Genomic DNA, 7,520 nt, shown 5'->3' on the forward strand with positions numbered 1-7,520 from the left:
CTTTTTGCCTCCGAACAGTTTTGGCATCTCACTCTATCCTTTGAAATCCAGAATGGTTGGCTTCTTTAGGAACTTAGAATCCAGATAGTGTTAATGATTCTCTTAGTAAAGTATGATGATTCTTGAACATAGCTATTTATTGAGTCTTGGCTGTGGCCCATAGCACTCTGTCTTCCAGTATTACCACCGGATACATACATGCCACAGACACATAATTGGGTGAACCTTTTCAGATTGTGACTCAGCTTTGCTAAAGTCCCCAATTAGAGGTGTCCAGGGTTCTTAAGCACACTCTTATTGCCTTGGATCACAACTCTTATTCCTTTCTCTTTTTTTTTCGTTTTTTTTTTTCGTTTTTTTTTTTGAAATGCTTTTTCTTGCTTCAAGAATCATTTTATTGATTTTTCAGATCCTCAGTAACATGTCTCCTTTTTCATCATTCTTTCAAGAGCCAACATTCATGAACCACAAATTCAAAAGACATATGCACTGTTTAAGCATACATTCAGAGAACAAAAATATTGCCACCACATCAAAATAATTAAACTATTATAAAATTCAAAATTCATGCAATTCTTTCTTTTATCAATTAGGCACGTTTTTATTGAAGAAAGGTGATGGATTCATGGGACATTCATAACTTTAAGGCATAGACACTAAGACACTAATGATCATAAGACACAAACATGGATAAACATAAGCATTAAAATTCGAAAAACAGAAGAACAATAACAAGGAAATCAAAGAACGGGTCCACCTTAGTGATGGCGGCTCTTTCTTGCTCTTGAAGATCCTATGGAGTGCTTGAGCTCCTCAATGTCTCTTCCTTGTCTTTGTTGCTCCTCCCTCATGATTCTTTGATCTTCTCTAATTTCATGAAGGATGATGGAGTGTTCTTGATGCTCCACCCTTAGTTGTCCCATGTTGGAACTCAATTCTCCTAGGGAGGTGTTCAGTTGCTCCCAATAGTTTTGTGGAGGAAAGTGCATCCCTTGAGGTATCTCAGAGATTTCATGATGAGAGGGGTCTCTTGTGTGCTCCATCCTTTTCTTGGTGATGGGCTTGTCCTCTTGAATCTTGCTTCCATTGTGCGCCCTCTTCACATATGGTTGTGAGGGCTTGGTCCAACCTTTGATCAAAGTTGACCCTTCTAGTGTAAGGATGCTCATCTCCTTGCATCATAGGCAAGTTGAACGCCACCCTCACACTCTCCGGACTAAAATCCAAGTATTTCCCCCGAACCATAGTGAGATAATTCTTTGGATTCGGGTTCACACTTTGGTCATGGTTCTTTGTGATCCATGCGTTGGCATAGAACTCTTGAACCATCAAGATTCCGACTTGTTGAATGGGGTTGGTAAGAACTTCCCAACCTCTTCTTCGGATCTCATGGCGGATCTCCGGATATTCACCCTTTTTGAGTGAAAAAGGGACCTCGGAGATCACCTTCTTCAAGGCCACAACTTCATAGAAGTGGTCTTGATGCACCCTTGAGAGGAATCTATCCATCTCCCATGACTCGGAGGTGGAAGCTTTTGCCTTCCCTTTCCTCTTTTTAGAGGTTTCTCCGGCCTTGGATGCCATAAATGGTTATGGAAAAACGAAAAAGCAACGCTTTTACCACACCAAACTTAAAATGTTTGCTCGTCCTCGAGCAAAAGAAGAAAGAAGAGAGTAGAAGAAGAAGAAATGAAGAAGAGGGAGATGGTGGTGTATTCGGCCAAGAAGGGGGAAGAAAGGGTGTTTAGGTTGTGTGAAAATGAAGAGTTGAAGAAGGGTATTTATAGGAGAGAGAGGGGGTAAAGGTTCGGCCATTATGGGTGGGTTTGGGAGGGAAAGTGGTTTGAATTTGAAGGGTGAGGTTGGTGGGGTTTTATGAAGGATGGATGTGAGTGGTGAAGAGAAAGATGGGATTTGATAGGTGAGGGGTTTTTGGGGAAGAGGTGTTGAGGTGATTGGTGAATGGGGGAAGAAGAGAGAGAGTGATGGTAGGGTCCTGTGGGGTCCACAGATCCTGTAGTGTCAAGGAAAAGTCATCCCTGCACCAAATGTTGCTCAAAATCACGTTTTGAGCCATTTCTGGCGTTAAACGCCGGGCTGGTGCCCATTCCTGGCGTTTAACGCCAGGTTCTTACCCTTTACTGGCGTTTAACGCCAGTCTGGTGCCCCTTTCTGGCGTTAAACGCCCAGAACGGTGCCAGACTGGGCGTTAAACGCCCAACAGCTAGCATTACTGGCGTTTGAACGCCAGTTTCTTCTCCTCCAGGGTGTGCTGTTTTTCTTCCTGTTTTTCATTCTGTTTTTGCTTTTTTCATTGTTTTTGTGACTTCTTATGATCATCAACCTACAAAAAAAGATAAAATAACAAAAGAAAATAATTAATTATAAAACATTGGGTTGCCTCCCAACAAGCGCTTCTTTAATGCCATTAGCTTGACAGAGGGCTCTCATGGAGCCTCAGAAATGCTCAGAACCGTGTTGAAACCTCCCAACACCAAACTTAGAGTTTGAATGTGGGGTTTCAACACCAAACTTAGAGTTTGGTTGTAGCCTCCCAACACCAAACTTAGAGTTTGACTGTGGGGGCTCTGTTTGGCTCTGTTTTGAGAGGAGCTCTTCATGCTTCCTCTCCATGATGACAGAGGGATATCCTTGGGCCTTAAACACCAAGGATTTTTCATTCACTTGAATGATTAACTCTCCTCTGTCAACATCAATCACAGCCTTTGCTGTGGCTAGGAAGGGTCTGCCAAGGATGATGGATTCATCCATGCACTTCCCAGTCTCTAGGACTATGAAATCAGTAGGAATGTACTGGTCTTCAACTTTAACCAGAACATCCTCTACAAGTCCATGGGCTTGTTTTCTTGAGTTGTCTGCCATCTCTAATGAGATTCTTGCAGCTTGCACCTCTAAGATCCCTAATTTCTCCATTACAGAGAGGGGCATGAGGTTCACACTTGACCCTAAGTCACACAAGGCCTTCTTGAAGGTCATGGTGCCTATGGTACAAGGTATAGAAAACTTCCCAGGATCCTGCCTCTTTTGAGGTAGTTTCTGCCTAGACAAGTCATCCAGTTCTTTGGTGAGCAAGGGAGGTTCATCCTCCCAAGTCTCATTTCCAAATAACTTGTCATTTAGTTTCATGATTGCTCCAAGGTATTTAGCAACTTGCTCTTCAGTAACATACTCATCCTCTTCAGAGGAAGAATACTCATCAGAGCTCATGAATGGCAGAAGTAAGTCCAATGGAATCTCTATGGTCTCATTTTGAGCCTCAGATTCCCAAGGTTCCTCATTGAGGAACTCAGAGGAGAGTGGTGCACGCCCACTGGGGTCTTTCTCAGTGGCGTCTTCTTCCTCTCTTTCCTCTCCATATTCGGCCATGTTGATGGCCTTGCACTCTCCTTTTGGATTTTCTTCTGTATTACTTGGGAGAGTATTAGGAGGGAGTTCAGTAACTTTCTTGCTCAGCTGACCCACTTGTCCTTCCAAATTTCTGATGGAGGACCTTGTTTCATTCATGAAACTTTGAGTGGTCTTTATTAGATCAGAGACCATTGTTGCTAAGTCAGAAGTATTCTGCTTAGAACTCTCTGTCTGTTGCTGAGAAGATGATGGAAAAGGCTTGCCATTGCTAAACCTGTTTCTTCCACCATTATTGTTATTGAAACCTTGTTGAGGTCTCTCTTGATTCTTCCATGAGAGATTTGGGTGATTTCTCCATGAAGAATTGTAGGTATTTCCATAGGGTTCTCCTAGGTAATTCACCTCTTCCATGGAAGGGTTCTCAGGATCATAAGCTTCTTCCTCAGATGAAGCATCCTTAGTACTGTTTGGTGCATTTTGCATTCCAGACAGACTTTGAGAAATCAAATTGACTTGTTGAGTCAATATTTTATTTTGAGCCAATATGGCATTCAGAGTGTCAATCTCAAGAACTCCTCTCTTCTGACTAGTCCCATTGTTCACAGGATTCCTTTCAGAAGTGTACATGAATTGGTTATTTACAACCATTTCAATCAATTCTTGAGCTTCTGCAGGCGTCTTCTTCAGATGAAGAGATCCTCCAGCAGAGCTATCCAAGGACATCTTAGATAGTTCAGAGAGACCATCATAGAAAATACCTATGATGCTCCATTCAGAAAGCATGTCTGAAGGACATCTTCTGATTAATTGTTTGTATCTTTCCCAAGCTTCATAGAGGGATTCTCCATCCTTCTGTCTGAAGGTTTGGACTTCCACTCTAAGCTTACTCCATCTTTGTGGTGGAAAGAACTTTGCCAAGAAGGCATTGACTAGCTTTTCCCAAGAGTCCAGGCTTTCTTTAGGTTGAGAATCCAACCATATTCTAGCTCTGTCTCTTACAGCAAAAGGGAATAGCATCAGTCTATAGACCTCAGGGTCTACCCCATTAGTCTTGACTGTGTCACAGATTTGCAAGAATTCAGCTAAGAACTGATGAGGATCTTCCATTGGAAGTCCATGGAACTTGCAATTCTGTTGCATTAGAGAAACTAATTGAGGCTTTAGCTCAAAGTTGTTTGCTCCAATGGCAGGGATAGAGATGCTTCTCCCATAGAAATCAGGAGTAGGTGCAGTGAAGTCACCCAGCACCTTCCTTGCATTGTTGGCATTGTTGTTGTTTTCGGCTGCCATGTGTTCTTCTTCCTTGAAGAATTCGGTCAGGTCCTCTAAAGAGAGTTGTGCTTTGGCTTCTCTTAGCTTTCTCTTCAAGGTCCTTTCGGGTTCAGGATCAGCTTCAACAAGAATGCCTTTGTCTCTGCTCCTGCTCATATGAAAGAGAAGAGAAAAGAAAATGTGGAATCCTCTATGTCACAGTATAGAGATTCCTTGAAATGTCAGAGGAAAAGAGAAATAGAAAGAAGAAGGAGAAGAAGAATTCGAACTTTAATTAGATAAGGTTCGAATTGTGCATTTAGAAGGAGTGGTACTCCATAAATAGAAGGATGTGAGAAGGAGGGAAGAGGATTTTCGAAAATTCAATTAAAAGATTTTGAAAACATTTTGAAAATTTGATTGATAATTTTCGAAAATTGAAAGTGGAAGAGAAATCAAGTGATTTTTGAAAAAGATTTTGAAATTAGAAACTAAAAAGATTTGATTGAAAACTAATTTGAAAAAGATATGATAAAAAAATATGATTGAAAGGTTATTGTCTTAAAAAGATGTGATTGAGAAGATATGATTTGAAAACCATTTTAAAAGATATGTTTTGAAAATTATTTTAAAAGATTTGATTTGGAAAATTAGTGACTTGCCTAACAAGAAAAGATATGATTCAAACATAAAACCTTCCTTAACAGAAAAGGCAAAAAATGTTCAATCAAATCATTAATTGTTAGTAAGTATCTTTGAAAGGAAAGAAATTAATTTTGAAAACATTTGAGTGAAAAGATTTGATTTGAAAAAGATTTGATTTTGAAAGACTTGAAAAAAATTGATTTGAAAACAAAATCTTCCCCCTAGCACCATCCTGGCGTTAAACGCCCAGAATGGTATACATTCTGGCGTTTAACACCCAAAATGCTACCTTTTTGGGCGTTAAACGCCCAACCAGGTGCCCTGGCTGGCGTTTAAACGCCAGTCTGCCTTCTTCACTGGGCATTTTTGAATGCTCAGCTTTTTTTGTATAATTCCTCTGCAGTGTGTTCTGAATCTTCAATCCCTTGTATCATTGACTTGAAAAGACACAAATTAAAAATATTTTTGGATTTTTAATAATTAAAATGCAACAAGAATCAAATAACAATGCATGCAAGACACCAAACTTAGCAGTTTGTATACTACTGACACTAATGAACTGAAAATGCATATGAGACACACAAATACTCAAGTCAATAGAATTCAAAGATCAGAGCAAGTGAATCATCAAGAACATCTTGAAGATCACTAAGACATATGAATGCATGCAGTTGACACCAAACTTAGGATGAGACACTAGACTCAAACAAGAAATATTTTTGAATTTTATGATTTTTTAATTTTTTAATTTTTTTGTGTTTTTCGAAAATTAAGTGGAAAAAGAAGGTATCAAAATTCTTAATGAGAATTCCAGGAATCAGTGCAATGCTAGTCTAAGACTCCGGTCCAGGAATTAGACATGGCTTCACAGCCAGCCAAGCTTCCAAAGAAAGCTTCGGTCCAAAACACTAGACATGACCAAAGGTCAGCCAAGCCTTAGCAATCACTGCTCCAAAAGCAAGATTGATACGAAATCAACAAGCTCTTGTGGTGATAAGTTGAAACCTCGGTCCAATCAGATTAGACATGGCTTCTCAGCCAGCCAGATTTCAACAAATCATCATGAAACTCTAGAATTCATCTTCAAGAATTTCGAAAAAAAATACCTAATCTAAGCAACAAGATGAACCGTCAGTTGTCCAGCCTGAACAATCCCGGGCAATAACACCAAAAATTTGATGTTGTTGCCGGATCTTGGCACTGATGTTACCAAAGGCTTGCTCAAAACTAGAACAATCCCCGGCAACGGCGCCAAAAACTTGGTGCGCGAAATTGTGAACTATACTTTTTCACAACTCTCATAATCCCTGGTAATGGCTCCAAAGACTTGGTGCGCTCAATACCATGGCATTACACAACTTCGCACAACTAACCAGCAAGTGCACTGGGTCGTCCAAGTAATAAACCTTACGTGAGTAAAGGTCGATCCCACGGAGATTGTTAGTATTGAAGCAAGCTATGGTCATCTTGTAAATCTTAGTCAGGCAAACTCAGATATATATGGTGATGAACGAAAATAACATAAAAGATAAAGATAGTGATACTTATGTAATTCATTGGTAGGAACTTCAGATAAGCGCATGAAGATGCCTTCCCTTCCGTCTCTCTGCTTTCCTACTGTCTTCATCCAACCCTTCTTACTCCTTTCCATGGCAAGCTCGTATAGGGTCTCACTGTTGTCAGCAGCTACCTCCCATCCTCGCAGTGAAAGCTAATGCACACACTCTGTCACAGTGCTGCCAATCACCGGTGTGGTTCCCTCCCCTACCGGAATAGAATAACTCTTTTGCGTCTGTCACTAACGCCCAGTAGGTTACAGGTTTGAAGCACGTCACAGTCATTCAATCATTGAATCCTACTCAGAATACCACAGACAAGGTTAGACCTTCCGGATTCTCTTGAATGCTGCCATCAGTTCTTGCCTATACCACGAAGACTCTGATCTCACGGAATGGTTGGCTCGTTTGTCAGGCGAGCACTCGGTTGTCAGGCGATCAACCATGCATCGTGCAATCAGGAATCCAAGAGATATTCACCAAGCCTCAAATGCTTGTAGAACAAGAGTGGTTGTCAGTCACTTTGTTCATGAGTGAGAATGGTGATGGGCGTCAATCATCACCTTCATCATGTTGAAGAACAAGTGATATCTTGGATAAAGAACAAGCGGAATTTGAATGAAAGAACAATAGTAATTGCATTAATACTCGAGGTACAGCAGAGCTCCACACCTCAATCTATGGTGTGTAGAAACTCCA

General features: G+C 40.7%; 1 non-coding gene across 1 annotated transcript; it reads left to right on the forward strand.

Annotated features, from left to right (window-relative positions):
- Positions 1-4,146: 4,146 nt before the first annotated feature.
- On the forward strand, positions 4,147-4,254 carry LOC130971819 (small nucleolar RNA R71). Its single transcript, XR_009083027.1, has one exon. It is a non-coding gene; the product is annotated as a small nucleolar RNA R71 (small nucleolar RNA).
- The last annotated feature ends 3,266 nt before the right edge of the window (positions 4,255-7,520 follow it).

Source organism: Arachis stenosperma, chromosome 3 (genome assembly GCF_014773155.1).
Source record: "Arachis stenosperma cultivar V10309 chromosome 3, arast.V10309.gnm1.PFL2, whole genome shotgun sequence".
Lineage (NCBI taxonomy): Eukaryota > Viridiplantae > Streptophyta > Magnoliopsida > Fabales > Fabaceae > Arachis > Arachis stenosperma.